Source organism: Dipteris shenzhenensis, chromosome 12, assembly GCF_047967505.1.
Source record: "Dipteris shenzhenensis isolate YYH24624 ecotype China chromosome 12, Dip_SZ_1.0, whole genome shotgun sequence".
Classification (NCBI taxonomy): Eukaryota; Viridiplantae; Streptophyta; class Polypodiopsida; order Gleicheniales; family Dipteridaceae; genus Dipteris; species Dipteris shenzhenensis.
Window position 1 is genome coordinate 35,989,085 of NC_141607.1, and position 20,745 is coordinate 36,009,829.

The 20,745-nt window shown below is 39.1% G+C and overlaps 1 long non-coding RNA gene across 1 annotated transcript; it reads left to right on the top strand.

The window, feature by feature from the left end:
- The first annotated feature begins 10,910 nt into the window (after nt 1-10,910).
- Nucleotides 10,911-13,099, top strand: LOC147896156 (uncharacterized). The gene is made up of 2 exons (XR_015541850.1): nt 10,911-11,502; nt 12,859-13,099. It is a non-coding gene; the product is annotated as an uncharacterized LOC147896156 (long non-coding RNA).
- The last annotated feature ends 7,646 nt before the right edge of the window (nt 13,100-20,745 follow it).

Consider the following 20,745-nt stretch of genomic DNA (forward strand, 5'->3'; position numbering starts at 1 on the left):
CATACCTTTGCCCTTTAATCTATGTGCTCATGGCACCATATCTCTTAACACCTCCCCTTGGTGCCATAATCCTTTGGCTACTGCAAGGTGGTCAGATGTGAGTTACATTCCATCACCTCCCCTTAGTGCATGCATTGCTACTTAAGGTGGTCAAGTGTGGGAGAAGTGTGGCTTTTACATTTCAATACCTCCCCTGGGTGCTTTCATAGCTACTCTTAGGTGGTCAGGCTTGATTTACAAAATATATAGGCAAGGTTGGCAAGGTTTTTTTGTTTCTCAATACATTCCATTGATGTCACCTTTTGGCTCATGGCTTGATGACGATGTTGTATAGTTGACCTGCTCGTTCTTCAATCTGCAATCTTCTTCCTTGTGTAGCTTCATGCATGATGCTTTGTTCTTCTATGTGCCTTGATGCTTTATGTGTGGATGCCATGCTTCGTGCTATGGTCATCTCATGCACTTGTGCTTTTGGCATGCTTATGATAGTGATGTGTGCATTCATGCTTTGATTTGTCATTTGTTGCAAAGGTCTTACCATGAGCTTTATTTTGCTTCAATGGCAGTGTTTAATTACTAACAATGATTCTGACTTAATACACGCATAGAGTTCAAAAAGACGACCATTTTTCCTTTTTAGAGCGCATACAAATTCTTCCTGGATTGGAAGTTATGGCTTGTCGAAGTTCTTGTGATAAAAAAGAGGGGCCATTGATGATGTGGCATAGGGGTTCATATGTAGCTTGCAGAATTGTGTTTAATGGCACTATGCTTAGGTGGCACATGGTGATGTGGCATAACTAACCCTAACCATGGTTGTAACTTGACTAGAGTTTAAATCTATCTAGGCTACACCCTGTGGTTAGGTGGTGTGGCAGCTAAGGTAGGTTTGGTTCCAAATGTGTCACGTGTCATTTTCCTATGTATTTTGGAGAACTTTGGATTTCTGCGAGACGTCGTTGATGTAGAGAAGATCATGGTAGGTGTTCTTTTGAGCTCTTTGTTTGTCTTTTCATGTAGTGCAACAAACTCGCGACCCTCATCTAGGGAGCTCAAGCCTTTCCATAAACGTTAAACATCAGATCATAGAGTTGCCGGCTGCTTCGTTGGAGGCTTTGTGGCTGTGTAAGTGCTTGAGAGCTACCTGGTAGCTGGCAGTACAAGCTTAAAGGAGGCCAGCTAAAGCCTTGTGAGCTTAGGCTATTGGAACGATAGAGGCTGGTCGTTGAATGTAGAAGGGTGCTTTTGGAGGGCTGGAGGGGAGTTCGCTCGTCGCTGCTAGAGAGGATGGCCGTAGGATTTACTGAGCCCGTGAGCCTTGGCTGCTGTAGAGCTTGGAGTGGGCTGTAGCTTGTTGAAGGAGTGCAGGAGCTTGGAGGCATAGTCTAGTGTAGATAGGCGACTGGTCAACGGTGGATGGAGGCCCTTTGGAAGGCTCAGTGGTGATGGCTAAAGCCTAGGAGTCCTTTTGAAGAGCCGCAACCTCTACAGGCATGATGGGCTAGTACAGCCGCCAAGGAGTCTTGCTGATGGAGACATTGGTTGTTGTAGGAGGCGGTACTGGCCTTTGCAAGAGTCGGCTCTATGACTGGAGCAGTCCCGTAGATGAAGGTGATGCAGCCTCAGTGAACTTTTGCTACTATAGAAGGCCACTGCGACCCTTGATAGAATCCTCTAAAGCCCTCACGAAAAAAATGATGGAATGTTGTTGTAGTCCCGTTTTTGTGGCTTGGGCACGCTGTGAGCTGTAAAGTCCTTGGGTGTTGCAGAGAAGCCTTGGATGTGACTTAAGCTACATGCACTTTGGAGGTCGTTGTTCTTGAGCTTTAAGACACGGATTCAAGAGTAGAGCTATGGAGGCCGGAGAAGTAATCTACTCTCACACAATTGAGGTCTAAAGCCTATCTTTCTCTCGAAATCAGATTTATGATCCTCTCTCCCAATCTTTTTCTCACAAGAACAATGGGGATGAAAAATCTCTCTCTCTCTCTCTCTCTAAATGAAGAATTCTCGAGATCTAAAACTAATTTTACATTCTAGAAAACTAATATAGGAATGGGAGCAATCCTAGTGAACTACTAATGAGCTAAACTAGGAGAGCTAAACCTATGCTCTGATACCATGACAAAGTGCGGATCCTACTAGCCTAATCAATCACTTAATGAGCATAAAGATCATGGAGGATCAAACCAAATATGGAAAGCCATGGGGAGAGAGACAGGAAGTATGAAACACTCAATCTATTGCAAATCTATATAACAACAATACATGATAGGCCTCTTATATAGAGAGTGCCCTTTGAATAGTCAACACATGTGTGATCCTCTCATCCACATCTCTCCTTGTGGATATCCTGAATCCACATCTCCACATCATGTAGTCCACATCTTAGGGTGGCTACTTTAATACATTCCTTATCACATACCTTTGCCCTTTAATCTATGTGCTCATGGCACCATATCTCTCAACATTAGGTGCCAGTCTCAGTTGTTTGTACACTAGGATTTGTGATGGCCGAGGTTGTGCTACCCTCATATTGTAGAAGCAAGTATTTACATCATGCCCTACAACATTGTAAATTTGGCACCATAAGCATGGGGGATGAGCCACTTCTATTGGGTTGAGTTTGTTCCTCAAGATCGGGCATTCATTGGCTGTATGGTTGGCCATACAATGTGGCCACCAAATATTTTCTCTTCGTGGGTATTGTGGTGGCTGAGAGACATGCAACTTTTGCTCGATGGCCTGCATCATTTCTTCTTTTACTCTTAGGGCCATGGCTTCCACTCTGTCTTCGGTGGTGCGATCTTTGTGGGAAGTGCTTCTCTTCTTTGAATATTTCTTGTCGCGATGATTTGATTTATAGCCATCATTGTCGCTGTCAGAATCAGTCATGCCATCCTGAATGTCAATTGCAGCTTCATGAGCGTCGCTGAAATGTGCATAGCTGCTGACTTTTTTATACCCTTGTGAGTGGATTTTTATTCACACCCAACCCCATACATAGGGACCCCTTAACCTTGGGAGATGTGATAGTGGGGATTGTGCTTTGGATGTTAACCCAAGGGAATGAGACTATATACCCTGAAGAAATTGATGACTTGCTTGCATACTATAGACCAAGATTATACTTTATCCCTAGACATTTGGACCCAGATTAGGAAGATCACTTGTAATTAATCATACTTTGGACATCATCCCTGGGGGATGGCACTATGTACCTTTGGAGAATCATTCGGGTTGCTTGCATGCTATAGACTAAAATTATCTCATGGTCATGGACAATTGGACCCACACTCTAAACATTATTTTGAGTTAGCCAACCTTATAGAAGAAAGTATAATTAGCTACAAAAGACTTAGCCAACCTTATAGGGGAAAGTATAGTTAGCTAGAAATGACTTAACAAAATTGAAAAAACCAAGCTATTGGACCCTTTCCCTTAACCAACTCATGATATGATGCAAACACTCCACTTATTATAGGGGTAAGGGGGATTAATATTTTTTAGAAAGGGAATCATCCATATTTTAGTCGAATCACATATGATAAGCTCACTAGATAAACAAATGGAAGTGTTTATGGAACATTCGGGATAGCCATATATTTTCTATGATGCACAACCAACCGAATCACAAGAATATACAATGGGTATAAGGGGGCATGGAATGGACCTAAGAAGGATCCTCATGTACCCTTGGTGAAAAACATGACCTTGAGGTTAATTCAAGGGCAAGGCATGGCCATATGGCATGCAATGATCACAACCTTGCAGTTACTAAGGATGTAATGGAGTAGTTTGGAAATTGGCAAACGTGATAATGCATATTACTCCTTGGCTCAGATTGGCACCAAAGCCCGCCGTTTGAAGCAGCCGGCCTTGGTGTTGGAGCCACTTTTTGAGTGTTTCTCTATAAGCTTGTACAAGAATCGAGGAGATTTGGATACTCTCCTCTTCTCCACACACTTTGCATAAGCTGTAAATAGAAATGACGAGTTCCTTGACTTGCACTAATGACACCCATTTGCTCACACGCTATTGGGGGAAGGGGACGCATCTCGAGACACAGCTTCATGCAGCCTCTGACGTCCTTTAAAAATAGGAATAAACAAGGTATTACCATACCTAGCCTATTCATGCTTCTGGATAAGGTAGGAGCTCCCTCCTCTTTAGAGATCTACTTCGTTTACACTATCCCCCCCCCTCGCTATGCTGCCTCTGATGACAGTTCACTTGGAGAACATAGCTCTCATGACGGAGTGTCTCAAAGAGACACCATAATGGATTACCTATGCTTACCTTGACTGGAGCCTGAGGAAATGGCCCAATCAACTATTCAGCCTCACTCATTTACGAGAAGCTCACATTTCCACTATGCTTTCATTTCAGTAATGCTTGCTAGGTTTGCCACACTTTCATAATACAAAACATTACAGTGTGTGGAATTGATGATATGAGTTTTTTGCCTTGCTTATGATTGTTGCACTAGGCTCCATGGATAACAATATTGAGCCATGTCCAATCTAATGGAGCCCCCGACCTCTTGGTTGGATTAGGGACCTCCACACTAAATAATGTTTCACCATCATTGTGCACCAAAATTGCCCCAACGAGGTCCCCCACTGAGTTCTTCTTGTTTATCTTCTGATGGGATAGTATCTCTTCATGATATACGAGGAATAAAGGATACGATGATGGGATGCCGAATGCTCTTAGGTAGTGCTAAATATCATATAGTTGTTTTACTATTAATAGCGTTAACAATGGGTGGGGTATCACATACGTGCATCACATACAAACGATTGGAAAAGCATGTAATATCTCCAAGGTTACCCGAGAATAGATGAGGGCATTACACTTAGACCACCCTGATTTGGTAGTAGTATAGTGAGGCATCCTTGAATTGCGGACTTGACTTGCTTGGCAGGGATTATGTTTCAAATGTATGCGGATTCTATTCCTTCATGGAGGGATGAATATTTTGCAATCTTTAGCCTCTGACGTTTTCACATTGTTCATGCTATCATGTTGTGAGCCTTTGACGTTTTCACATTGTTCATGCTATCATGTTGTGAGCCACTACACTCTGATCATGAGAACCTTACACTTATCAAACTAGAGTGACTCCATGAACCACGTATTTTGCTCTTATTACTCGAGTTTTGATATGTTGAGTAGAGACTGCTACGTAAACATGCAGATGTCATAGGGTCTAGTTACACAAATTTTGTGTGCTATTTACGAGGATGTCCTGTTCTATTTAATATGACAATGATACTATGTGCTATTTATGAGGATGTCCTATTCTATTTAATATGATGATGATACTGTATTTTGATTATAAGCATATCTACTGCTAATGTAGGCTAGGCTCAAGGGATATGAGATGTGCATATGCCTATCCCCATTGATTTATTCGCGTTTAGCTTTTGATGGGACAGTATAGGTTTCCTAGATGAGGATAGTGAAGTAAGGCAAAGGTTGAGGTAATATGATGATTTCTTCTTAGATAACACAAAGAAGGGCAGCATAGTCGAAACTCGGCCATAGGAAGATACTTGAGTCCCTTTGTTTTATGAACATAAGACCATTAGGGTGAAAATTATGGTACATGCACAATTAGTAAGCCACGTTGATAGGGAAGAACATATCCTTTGCTTTTCCCACTCCTTTGAGTTCATAGGATGGCATTGGAATAATGAATGGGAACTTGAGAACAAATTTTGTATTTCAGTCAATTGTATCTAGTTGTAATGATGGAGAATAGTAAGTGCCTATTATATCCACTATCTTTATGAAGTATCCAACATCTTTGATTCAAACTTATATTGGAAAGGGAAATTATAAGGATTTTGTACTAATGTGCACTATTGTGAATAGTTGGAATTTTTTGGAAAGCGGTTTGTAGAATAGCATTATTCTGATTTGTTGATTTGAATAAGGCAGCTAGATTGTGGAAGATGCCCTGGTTTGTTTACACTATTATAAGAGTTCATTTTCTTTTTGGATTCCACATTAAAACTTTATGGGCTCGATATATTTTCTTGTAGATATATATAAATGAAAGCTGTCATAATATAAAATTTATTGATTTTTGGGATTTAACACGCAATTTTCTACCTTTTATGAATGATGGTAGAGCCATTCTATGATTAATCTATTATGGACATAACTGGTATTTGGAGACGTTTTGGCATGGGTTTTGTATTTGAAGTTTCACATAAATCCCATGAGACACTAGAAAGAAAATTCATTGGACCAATCTATGGATGCTAGGGACATGAACTCTCATGGGTTTAAATTTTGTTTTTTTGCAGCACTAAATAGCTTTAGACAAGTCTCAGACAAGTAGTATATTTGGATATGGGCCACATCATTTTTCCTTTTTGGGATGTGGTTACTAGTGGTTATTTATAATAGATACATTTTGGGATGTGGTTACTAGTGGTTATTTATAATAGATACATTTGCATACTTATTTCATAGATTAGTAGAAGTAGTAGTCTTGTGTATATGTATTTTGCTATTTTAGTTTGTTAAGACGGAGGTACATGTAGCAAGGTCATCTACTTTAACTTAGCAAGAAACTCGAATAAAATTGGATACTGATATTACATATAATGGAGGGAAATATTATGTGGTTGGAACTATTACTTTTTAATAACTCTTTATGTGTATAAGTTCAAAAAATTGCCTTCTTGGTTGATACTTGGTTTAATAGCATCAATTGGTTAGTCCATTTCTAAAATATGATTGCATAAGAGATCCAAATTGCTTAGCAAGGTTAGGGCATTACTTCATTAACTGCAAATTGACTGGATTACTTTGGTTAGGTTAGGGTAGTTGATTGTCAGGAAAAACACACACACATACACACTTTTAGATGCTTCCCTTTTTTCCCCCAACCCTGAAATAATTACTCATGATTCTGTCCCCCTCTCTACTCACACTCTTACAAAGAATATTCTAGACCCTTCTTCCTGAGTTTTAATTCTTTTGAATTTGACTCTTTCCCCACCCTTGAACTATACAAACTTCTTTTTTATGTATGTGACTTAAACCACAACTTCCTCCCCCGCCCTACCTCCCCCCTCTTTTCCCTCCTTTTTTGATCATTTCTTGCTCTTATGAAATTTACATTTTTTCCTTCACACACTCTTAAAACAATCTTTTACCCGTTTAAGAATGTTACTATGGTTTTTGGCCTCTTGTTTGATTTATACTTTTCTTCCCCCTATGAATTGTACTCCTAATCCACCAAGCTAACCCCTAACTCCTAACCCACCTACCTAAACCACTAACCTAACCTCCTAAGCCCTAGCCCACAACCCAACTCATTCTAGACCTTTTTTCTTGAGTTTTTATTCTTATGAGTTTTACTCTTCCCCCCCCTTTTTGGGGGTCCCTATTCCCCTTATGAATTATACTCCTAAACCACCAACCTAACCCCTAACCCACCAACCTAAACCACCAAACGAACCTCCTAAACTCAATAACCCCTACCTAAAACACCTACCTAACCTCCTAAACTCAATAACCCCTAGCCCCCCACCTAACTCCACCTTCCACTTTCAACAACCACCTTACCTTATGTAACTACCAATGGGTGGTGGATTGGCCCTTTTCAACCTTGGTCTCTCTTTATATACTTGCCTCAATACTCCTTGACTTACCTTCATGCCTTCCCTTCCTTGCGTAGCTGCATCACCTCTGCCAATGTCTCTGCCAACATCTATACAAATAGTGTACTCTGGCATCTTTGCTCTTATGGTCTTGACCTTTACTCAGGTTCTCCCCAACTATTCACCATGGATTCCTTGATGCTTGATTGTTTGTAGTCACTGATCATAATACTCATAGTTTGATGGGTTTTTGTCTTAAGCCTCTCTTCTACATTTTTGGTGCCTCAGATAACGTCACCTTTTTCAACATGCTCATGGCACACTTTGTTCACTGCTTGTTGGTTAGGCGCAGGTCACACTAAGGCTCGGAGGCCTTCTGGTAGACATGGTTAAACACGGGTCACACTAATTTAAACTTGGAAGCCTTCTGGTGGTCATAGTGCTCAGGGGGGATTTTTTTCCTTTTGTGAGCTTCATGGAAATCGTATGGCTTGGTTCACACTACATGCATGGTTTCCCTTATGCCTTGAGGCCTTTCCTTCACCTTTGTGTTTGTGCTTATAATATTCCCTCCGTTCGGGGATACTCATATAGGTCTCTTTCATTTGAAGGCTCTCTTCTGCCAAGACTTCTAAGGTGACATGATTACCAGTTGGCTTCTTTTAATTTATCCTTATATCTATATATATATATATATATATATATATATATATAGAGAGAGAGAGAGAGAGAGAGAGAGCACCTTATTATTCCAACCTTTGTGATTATAAGACCTTAATGCCCCCTCCCCCTTACACTTATTACCCCTCCTTTACCCCCTTCTTAATATTTCATTAGATTATTTCTTTCATTCATAATTACTTACCTTCCTTATGTTCCCTTTTATTTCCCCTATATATATAAATATAAATGTAAATATATATACATACTAATTTAGCTTTTATTTTTCCTTCATTTTATCTCTTAATTTACTCTTTTGTTTCCCCTTTTAATTTTCTCTTAGTTCCTTGCCTTTAAAGCCTTTTAACCATTTTCCTTTTAATCTTAGGTACTTTTTTCTTAATCATGTATTGAATTAATTTCGCTTAAGGATGTGGAATACATTAAGACCCAAGGTTGCGGACTATACCCCCCTTTTTGTATTTTTCTCATGAGAGGTTTAGGTTTTTATCATTGGGTGTGGAATACCACCAAATGATTTTTGTTTCTCATTTATGGGTGTGGAATACCCCCCTTGTATTTTTATGATATTTTAAAATACCACATGATTTTTTACTTTGTAATCTAGAGGAATGTCTAGTTCTTAGGTAAAGCAATAACAAGTTAGGGAAAACACGCATTACTTGTTCACCCAAATGAAACTATGTAGTTTTGTTTGGATGGTGGTAGGTAAATGGACTGTGACCTCAAAACTTGGACTACTTGATGGATTTGACACTTTTTTACCAATCTTGTGGTTTTTTTGGCAAACTAGATATTAGTAAAAACTCTCAATTTTGTTGGATTTTTATGCAAACTTTATATTAAGAAAAACTCTCAAATTTGTTGGAATTTTTTGCAAACTTTATATTGAGACAAAATCTCAAATTTGTTACAATTTTGTCAAAAATATTCAATTTAGTTGTCTCAAAGATTTTTGCTCGTAACGTTTTTATCCAAATGGTGGAATTAATTGTATGGTTCATTTATTGATGGGATAAATAAATCTAAACTTTGTAAACTAATTATTAAATTTGTAGAACTAATAAATTCCTTCTCTAATAAATTGGGCTATGTTGTAACTTGAACTGCAATCTCACATTTGGGTATCCAATGTATTCTCTCTTGCTTCAAAGGCCCTGACTTTCATAAACCCACTTATGAGACTTAGTTTACCACTTATTTAAATAGTTCTATTACACTTATGAGACCTTTTATTGGAGACTATGAGACTCATACCTTTTGGAGAAAAGGTAAACTACATCATCCTGATGTCTCTTTCATCCATGTTGCAAGTAATAGACCAAAAAATATTGCTTATAATTTTTGTGTTTTGCAAGTACTATCCCTTATTTATAATGCTTCACACTTTCATGGGGTTATATGGATTTGGTTAGACTAATTGGTCTATTCAATCTTAACTTGATTACCAAAAATCTCCTTTGCTTTCTGAAAAAGAACACATTACATGAAAAAGAATATTTTTGGGATGAATAGCCTAGTACCTAGATAATAGATGATTTACCACTTATGAACGCAAAGACTTCTAAAGAGAAGGGGAATAAGGGAAACATTTTTGATGATAAAGAGATATGGAATACACTGTAGGTTACAAACACCTTGACTATGGCTCACAAACAAGGTTGGAAAAGAGAAAACATAGGTAGATACGTTATCGAACTATAGCCTGACATGAACAAATGGACAACCCAAGCATTGTAAGCCAGGTAACCCTCAATGACAATTAATGGGACGGCCACATTGATCATGGGATGGATAGATAATGTGTAATTTTTATAAAAATGGTCAATAAGGAGGGACCTATCCTATTAAGGTTTGGCTTCGATGAGAACAAAATATTCTAGTTATAAATACCAGATGCACACACAGGATTTGCCAAGGAATAGGGAGCAAAGGATATGTGCTCAAATAATGATAAGCCCCTACCAATTACTATAAGTCCTAACTACATGGCATGGAATGGGTTATGACGATTTAGTTGGGATAATAGAAACATACCTATATGGGAGAAATGAGGAGAAATGACCAATAATGGTGATACAATACACTTCAATGGGGCGAACTAATTTAGGACCGGCTTATGAAATGATAGAGAGATTTATTTAGTTACAGAGATTATTTTGGTGATCCAAGTGACACTTTAGGACTAGAAATTGTTACATCATACCTCTGGGAAATTGAGAAACCATAGGGTTGCAACCCTGGTACCTGTGGACAAACCTCTCCGTAAGTGAGAGGAGGAAAGAGACCATGTTCTACCCAAGGACCGTTGAGGACCATTGGATATTGCAATGTATGATAAGGAGCCACAATGGTCGAGTGCACCATAGTAGGTGATTACTGACCCATTGAATGCCCTGGCACGCCCAACAACCATGCCACGACCATCCTAGAACTTGCGCCAAAGCAATAAACCACTTTGGAATTTGCACTGAGGGATTTTGCACTTGAAGGACACGAGGACCTCAGCTCAGAGCCCGAGAAAGCATTGGATACCACATTGGCTTTCAAGTGGCAACACTGAGAACGGTTTCACCTTTCACAGACCTTGATACACGAGCTCCAAGTGGCCTGACGAGACTGACGGCGTGGTGAAGGTCCCAAAGCAGGAGGGAGAGCTTCAATACTACGTGATAGTAGGCACAACACTATGGTCATCGAACAGGTCAGTCTGTATATTACAACGCTAGGAACGGTGAGGGGCTCCATAAACGTATGGAATGAATAAGACGCAGGGCCGACTGCTTCGAGGAAGCACGTGGAAGCCAAGTTGGGGACGCTGGGTCGACCCGACCTAAGTAACAAATGTATGTAGTATGCTTATTGACACTGACCTGCTACTCCAGCTTATGCACTGAACTTGTGAAGTCCCACAATGAGACAACGGCTCCCACGATGGGCTGAGGACCAACCAATGGCCCAAGGATAGCGTGTGAGGAGCCAACCAAGACCAGGAAGTACGTCAATACTCCCCTTGCAACCGAAAGGGTGGAGATAGGGAATGGCGCAATGCACAGACGATGTTCTCACAAGGTTCAAACACAAAACCATTACGAACATAATATAGTCAGTAGTCCGAGGTTACGAAGCAGTTTATGGAGTAAACGCCACATGGTGCTAGCAATGAGCGACTTGACAGCTGTGAAGCCACACCATGCAGGTAACCTTCACTTCCCCCTATCAACCACTACGACCTCAAGAAATACAAGACACGAAATGACTGCCGGCTGAGTGCCCTGGTTATGGCACAGTGAAGCGCACCATGATGGTCTAGATACTTGCGGCCGGAAGGATGAAGCGCCAACTTTGAATTTTCCCTCACTTAGGTTGTGTGACAACAATATATGTTTATGTTACAAGCGCCATGGCTCGAGGATGGTTTCTCATACCACAGCCTTGTATAGCTCAATAGTGGCCAGAGCTTACACAACCTCAAAAGAGCACTTCGACTTTTAAAGTTCCTCGCAAAGGTCACATCCATTTTATGTAGCGTAGGTTGCAGATTAAATCCCACCGGGTTCTAGATCTACCGTAGCTTCTTTTTGTAATAAAATGGTGACGATAGTATTACGTGCCACCCCGACGTAGAGGAGTGCATCTAGGTGCATAAGGATCTTAGAGAGACATGGAGAAGACGGAATACTCAGTCACTGCGAGCCATGAAGGAGATTAGGATGAAGGGTCTTGCATAACGCTTACTATACCCATCAATAGGAGGTACTGACAGCAAGGATAGTGCCGTCTCCAGTAGAAGTAAGCTTTATAATTTGGTCCCACCAAATAGGCAGTGAGCAGCATTCAGGACATAAATATAGGGTCGCTACAATATTGGCGTGAAAAGTCTACCTGCTTGCAACGTTTCTTCCACATTAGCATTCGATGGACTGGGGTCCAGAACCTCCATAGCTTCTCAAAGCCATATAACCATTTAATAGCGGTCAAAACGAAGGCCATTTTATGTAATGGGGCAGTTCATTGATATCATGCACGGATGAATATTGACATATGCCTTGGTTAATTTTAAAAGAACACTGTCAGAGTGCTGTATAGTCCAATGAACCCTGAGAAACAGTCAGCATAGCTGGTATAGTGTGACAGTGATAATAGAACTTGGAAATATAGAAAAAAATTAGAGTATATAATGAGAAACTTATTAAGAATTAGTAACACTAGCACTTGCTTATAAACTCAGGAGTTTAGTAGTCTCTATTGAAAAACTTACTTGTTAGAGATGATTTAAAGCACATTATTGATGTGGTCATTAACATGGATCAATGGAAAAGTCAAGGAAAAGAGTCACCTTTACTGCATTGTTTGATTTAGTATTATGTGACGCAGCATACAAGGGAACACTTTCATGAGTTGTTAGACTTTATTTACCCTTGAAAAAGCCAAGAGCCCCTAGGATGTTTTTGTGAAATCAAGTGGATTGACATGGATAACAACTGTGTAGGGGATTTGAAGCTTGCTTTCCCACTGAAATCTAACCAATGTTGTTTTCTTTGGATGGTGACAGGTGAGTCTCTGCACTTCTCTGTGAGATTCTATGAAGACATCTAAAGTGGCTCGGGAGGTGGGACAAGGACTAGACACTAGCATAAAGTTTTTTACCATTGGGGCAAGAAATGAACTTATATGATACCTTAATGGGTGACCCATAGCAGGATTTCTTTGCTGCCTTTTTTCAACATACCAAAAAAGTAGTTTTACTTTCAAGAACTTTGTAGTCTTAGAGTGATTTCATTTAAATAGAATGATGAGTGAGATATGAAGTATTAGTACTTAGATGTTTCAATGTAGGTCTCACCAGCCTTTTGGGGGGTCTCATTAATTTTTTAATAGCCTGAATCCTTGGACCTATAACAATTAGCAAGGATTTTTGGGCTCCTAGACTTACAAGGCTTGTATTATGTTAAACCTTTATGGTGGATAATGCCTAAAATTGGGTTTTAAGTCACTTATAATACATATTTTAAGCCCTTTTCATGGTTCCTTTTGACAATTATTTGCTTTACCTTATGGAATTTCCATTGGGATTTTATAAAGAGAAGTCAAGAATATAGCATGACTTTAAGTGTGGAACAATGAAAAGGCCATATAGCGTGGAGTTTGTCCTTTAATTTTGACCCTCTCAAGAATCTTATCTCACTTTGATGTGTGCATAAATTTAATTGTGATACTGATAATTATTGGAAAATGCCAACGGGAGATCAAGGAAAGGTATAATTATATTGAGTTTGTATTTTGAATTTTTGGACCTTGGGAATTCCCTTGGACTTGGTTGAAACACCCAAATTTATGGTTTACTTGAGATTCCCAGTTATTACTTGGATTTCACTATTATTTTATAAAGCATTTCTTCAACTCTTTAATTGCCAACCTCAGATTACTGTTGAATAGTAGAACACCAAGACTTGATTGTGCTAATCTAAATCGAGTGGCATGGGTAAGACATCATTGAAGCTTGGATTCCACAGCTTAAGTGAATGGTGCTAACTTTCATTTGGTTGTGATGGTGCCAGGTGAGTCGGTATACCTCTCCTTTAGGTTTGCATTGAAAAAAAAGGCATGAAGATACAGTTTTGGGAACTTTGAGAAGTATTCTATGGCAAATTATCTCCAATTACTGATAAATAGGATCCCCATAGGATCGGACTTTCTATTGGAGACTAGTCATGAGTATTGTTGTACTTTTTGCAATTTATTGACATGAATGTGAGTATGTACATTGACTCCCACCTTGAAACTTTGTGATAAGCGATAGTATGGTAATGGATTATTCTCACTTATGCAGTGTTAAGTGCAATGGTATATGGTTGTATTTGGTTTATTGGTACATTGAGAATTGATTCAGTAGGGTAGTTGATAGGACAAACACACACAGGTATATCCATTGTAAGATAATAAAAATCTTATGTGACTAATATGTATATTTGATTGGGTTTCAAGCCTAATTTAAGCACTGGGACTAGAGAATAGCTCTTTGCCCTAGTGCTAGACTAATGGATGAAAACATTGCCCTTGGTATATATAAGTCAAAAAAGAATTTGGTTTAGCCTTGAGAAGGCCTATTTGTACTCATCCTAATGGTAATAGGATATGGAATTAATGGAAAAGTGATTTTTACTCCATATAATGGATTTGTTGTTATATAGGGAAGTAGTCCTTGACCCAATCCATTGTCATGGGCGGACTACTACCCTCACTTGGATTGTGTGTTGGACCGACATGAATGCGGTCAATGGGAAAAACACACACACACACACACACACAAAAACCCCTCCCCTCGAGGACCTCTGCAGTCTTAGGAGTTTTCTACAAATTGACGCCCGCTTAGACTTCCCTTGGGGACCCATGGTACTTGGTTAAAACTTTGGAAGAACTTTTAAAAAGTGTTAATTGGATCCCTCAAGGCATTTATGGGAATATTGAGGGAGGATAATCCATGCAATAAGGCATGGTCCTCCTCCATTATATATATTTATGTTTTATGACTTGGTACAAAATGAGAGTGGGGAATGCCATATCAACTGATTGATGGATATTATGACACAGATAATTATTCTAGTGGACCTAAGTAACTATCTCTCTAGGTTTTAATGGAGATATTGATAGTGAAATTGATTGGAAGTAAAAGGAAGGAGGAGGCCTCTACCAATATGAGAGTAATGTACTCTAGGAGATACAAGAGAATCTCCTACCTTACCCCGTTACACCCACTAGATTGCTTCATTAGGACCAACTTTATACTAAGGGACATAAAGAAAAAATAGACCATTTGGTTGTGACCCGTTGGTTGTGACCCGTCCTTACTTCATTAATTGTTCAAGAAGGATTGGACTAAATTCAGACATAATAGAGACTATCTAAGTCTCACACTTCTCAAGGATGCTTTACAATCCCTCCTTTGAGTATTGCTCACTTGCTTGGTTTCTATTTTGCTGAAATGCTCCTCTTGAGTGGGAGGATCGTTTACAACCCATTCTATCCTACTAGAGGTGTGCAGAAAGGAAAAGTGAGCAAGAAGGCAACTAAAAGCTATCTCATGGCAGCTGATCATTATGTGATCCACGAAGTATAGTTAAAGTAGGCACAAGGTCTAAACAAAGGGACTGGTTTGAAAGCAGCTCCTCAAGGTTGCTTTACTATGACAACTCTCTAACTTCCTACTTGGCCTCGGGAGCTTTACTATGACAACCTTCTTGATCCCAAGAGCTGCCAAAACGCCTTAGAGTGTGGACTACTAGTAGGTTTGTCTATGTTTATCACCCTTGTTTATCAAGCTCCCTATCATGAGTGTCGAGGGCTTTTGTGGGTACGTCAAGCAAGTGGAGTCTCGTATGTACTCCACAGAATCGCTCTACTTTTCACAGCATTTCAGGGTTATGTGAAACTCATGTACTTCCTAGGATAGCCCTGTGTGCAAGGCTTGATGACAATGAGCAATGGTCATGCAATTGATCTTTTTTCCACTGTGTGATGAACATGAAACCATTATTGTTCTAATCACATTAACATAGTAGATAAAGAGCTAATGTTTAACTACGTTAACATACTAAGCCATTTGCTTGATATCCGGAGGTGTTGTAAGACCTTGGCCACCTTATCACATGTTTAACTCTTAGAAATGAGTGAGAGAGCTACAAACCATGCGGTAGAAGCCCTTGGTTTGATAGAATATGGAGAAGACTCAAAATTTGTGGTGACCAGCAATGGTCTTCCCACTACTGTATATATATGGACAAAAGTAACTCCTTGTGATTTTGGTTTTTGGTTGCTCTTAATTTCAAGATTAGCCTCTTATATCCACACATGGACAGGTTATTTAAGGCATTTGGCTAGCACCACAGTGGACTGGCAAAGAACCTCCTTGCCATGCAATATATTGTACACTTCCTTGCCATGCTTCATCAAGTAAAAAGGTATCCTATGGGTTACCTGAGCCTATAAGCCCCCAAACAAGACGTAGAACCCTTGCAATGACTCAAACTATAGTCTTCTAGCTATAGATAGTAAAATGTTTACTGTCGATTTGTACTTCTCCTATTATATAGCTATGAAATATAGGCTCTAATAGTAAAATCGGTACTGTTGATTCTCACTTTTCCAAAATGTTTTGAAGCATGGTTTACTAATTTCTCTTCTTGCACTATGGGGGGAGTTTACCATTTCAGCTCATCAAAGAAACCTGAGAGCGCAAGGAGATCCATTAACCTATAGAAGGCTTGTGGCAATGGTAATCCTATGTGGTTTCATGATGAAAGTCACCTTGTCATTGGAATACTCTGTTGCTATGTCCTTCTTGGCACAACAAAATCCAGCTAACCCTGGGACTGCATTGGGAGAGTTTTATTCCCCTCTAAGGTTTTGCTTCCTTCATTGTTCCATTAGGTTTTGTGGATTCTATGAATTTTTGCTACATTTTGAGTGTTTGTATGCAATGCCCACATTAAGTGGGCCATGTCTAGGTGGTGTTCAAGAGGTGCGACTGCACTATTGTTTCTACACTCGTGTGTGGATCTCATCAACTCTCCAGTTATGGATTATACGAGACACCTCACAGCTAATTATCCTACTTGGACACCTTGATAGCCAAAGATGAGTAGCATGGGAACCGGTAGAATGAGATGTGTTGGGAGCCGCATTGACTAGATCATGTACGCACACTTCTCATAGCTAGTTGCGTGATGTTTGGTGCTCACTTTGGTCTCTATAGAATGAGTAGTGGACTTCTTGGCACATATTACTTATGCTACGTGAGCAAACTGAGCTCTTTGGTCAAGATATTATACTTGCACATTAGGTCACCACAAACAATTACCACATATACATTTCTCTTGCTTGGTGTATTGCTGAGTGACTTACCTTCAGTATGGACACCTACTAGCATTATTGTATGGACACCTTTAGATATTCATTTTCTAGGTTCTACATTTAGTCCTATGGAGATCGAGGAGAATTTTGGATTTGCCCTTGTGACATTTTAGCCAAAGTACCAAAAACAAGCTAGATGTACATTTTAGTCGAGATTAACACTTGAATGATATGCTAACATTCAGTCTCTTGCTGCCTTTTTATGTTATTATATAGTGAATGGACTTAATCGCTTCCTTGGTAGTTTTCGCTTTTTTTTTACCGATAATTCCTTATCAGATATTGTCCATGATAAGGCAAGGATTTAAATGGATAAGTTTTCCTACATTTTCTATGAAGGGGTAGAATGTGTCTCTAATAAGGGTTTTAATCCTACATTGAGATAGTTTAAAACCTTAGCTTAGCATTGATAAATGGGAAGGGCCATCATTTCTCATTTATTTGGCATGAGGCACTAGCTTGAAAAGTAAAGTAAATTTGTATGGGTAATATGTTACCCTTAGTATGGTCTTGGGTTACACTTTATAGTTTGATTGCCAACATTACACTTTATACTTCATATTACCTTAAGAGATCTCCCTTGTAATTTTATTATGACTTCATGAATGTATGTCTTTTCCTTGGGGATTGATTAGTACTTAGATGTTTCAATGCAGGTCTCACAAGCCTTTTGGGTAGCCTAAATCCTTGGACCTATAACAGTTAGCAAGAACTTATGGTCTCCTAGACTTACAAGGCTTGGCTTATGTTAAACCTTAATGCCTAATGCTTTTAAGTCATCTATAATACATAGTTTAAGCCCTTTTCATGGTTCCCTTTGACAATTAAATTCTTTACCTTATGGGATTTCCATTGGGATTTTATCAAGAGAAGTCAAGATATAGCATGATTTAAAGTGTGGAATGATGAAAATGCCATATAGCATGGAGTTTGTCCTTTAATTTTGACCCTCTCAAGAATCTTATCTCACTTTGATGTGTGCATAAAGTTAATTGTGATACTGATAATAGGAAAATGCCAGTAGGAGATCAAGGAAAGGTATAAAAATACTGAGGTTGTACTAATAATTTTTTAACCTTGGGAATTCCCTTGGACTTGGTTAAAACACACAAATTTAAGGTTTATGTGACATTCCCAGTTATTACTTGGAGTACATTATCATTTTATAAGCATTTCTTAAACTCTTTAATTTCCAACCTCGAATTACTGTTGAATAGTAGAATTTCAGGATTTGATTGTGGTAATCTAGATTGAGTGACACATATAACAACTATGTGCTAGCATTGAAGCCTAGATTTCATAGCTTAAATGAATTGTTCTAAATTTCATTTGATTGTAATGGTGCTAGGTAAGTCAGCATACCTCTCCATCAGGCTTGCATTGAAAAATCTAAGGCATGAAGATATAGTTATGTCAACTTTGAGAAGTGCTCTATGGAAGATTATTTCCAACTATTGATATATAGGATTGGACTTTCTATTAGAGACTAGTATGAGTATGGCTGTACTTTTTGCAATGTACTCACATGAATGTGAGTATGTAAATTGACCCCCACTTTATTACTTTGTGAGAAGGGATGGTATGGTAATGGATTATTGTCACTTATACGGAAGTTAAGAGCAATGGTATATGGTTGCATTTGGTTTACAAGGACATTAAGAATTGATTCAATAGGGTAGTTGATAGCACCCACACACACACACACACTTTGATTAGTAGATGTATCTCACACACACATACACTTATTTCTTTACACACACACACACACACACACACTTATGCTAATGTATACAGGATGTGGGTTGGCAAGCTTATCTTTGCTAGACCACGATGGTTTTTCCTCATGATATACATCTGATGGAGAATTGATTGCAAATCTGTTCCTAGCTAAGCATGGGTATACATCGCCAATAATTTATATTGGTTAAAACAAATTTTATGGCCCATATTAGACTTGCATTTGCAACTATATAGACTAAATAAAAACCTATGATTGGACCTTGTCTAACATGGTTTTCAAACTATTGGTCACCCATAAGAACTCGTGATAAAAGAAATTGTATATATGTATAAAAGGCTTGCATATGTGGGCTCTAAATTCTTGAAATATTAAATCCTTAACTTACCAATGCTCAGCTAGGCTCGAATCTTCCACTACTATTCTAACTCATGAGAGATGGCAAGACAGACGAAAAGCTCAAGCCAAGACTAGTGGTAGAGCACAAACAACCACACTGATCAAAGACGTTGAGGTAAGAGTAAAAACCTTATTCGATATGCTCATGCTAGTCTAATTATTACCTTTTGATTATGACGATGATTTGTGCAAAGGACAGCCCACCTCTACGGATCAGAGCATTGATACTATTAATGCTCGCAAGTATATGGAGAGTCTCTGGTACATACAAGAGCCATTGAGAGACTCCAAGACCACATGGCTGGTCCACACCTCAAAAAGCCGTGGTAAGTATCTAAAATCAAAGGTCAATTTTTACATCTCTTTTTTGGCTCCATGTACGTATCTCTTTTTCATTGAGACATGTCTATCTTCACCGAGGCTTGTCTATCCTTCCATCCTATATATGATTGGCTATAAAATGCCCGGGCCATGTAATTACTCCCATTATGGTGTTTTGAATCTATGTGTGTGATAGGATATGAGAATGACTCTGACAGGTCTCTTTTTTACCTTCGCTATATGAGAAGGAAAGCCAACAAATACCTTAGTAAAAAGAAGCATTTTTGTAAAGGGCAGTTATGGCTTCTACGTAGGGATATAACCCTATATTATAATTATCATATTCTTTATATATTGGTGTATTGACTAATTGACCATTTTTTCTTCTGATGAGGATACCTTATAAATTATGAAAGGAATTTTCTCATGACCCCATACTAGGAAATTTGTATAATGCTAGTTCTAGAAAGAGAAATACATGGAGCATCTTGATACCTGTGACTCAAACATTGGGGTGCCACATGATGCACCACCATCCAAGGTTGATAAGATTTGCTATTATTAATATCTTATGGTGTTGTGACATCGATTACAAGTGGAGTTGTGCTTTGAAGCATGCAGTCCCACAATCTAAGGTTCTTGTTCTGACTCGTCCTTGTTGTCTCTTAACCCAAAACGGGCTAGAGTTATGGATGAAAGGCAACCCAAAAGTTCTAGAGGTGGAAACAACTCGACACATGGTGGGAAACATGGTAGTGTGCCAAGAAGAGGATGCTACTGCCCTCCCATGGGAAGAGGTAGAGGGCAACATGCAGTGGACTCCTATGGGTTCAATAGGGGCACTGATGCTAGGAGAAGACAAGATATTGTTGATTTCTCCCCTTGTGGATCATCCGTGATGGACAGCCCAAGACGTGGTAACACAGGATATGATACAAAGGAGGGTAGTAAAAACTCTTCCAGAATATCTGTAGTAGAGGGTGGGGATCCTACTAAAAGGTTCCTTTTTTGACACAGGTTCATAGATATATCTCTTTTTTGGTTCATGGGAGGAAGATGTTGGAAAGTACA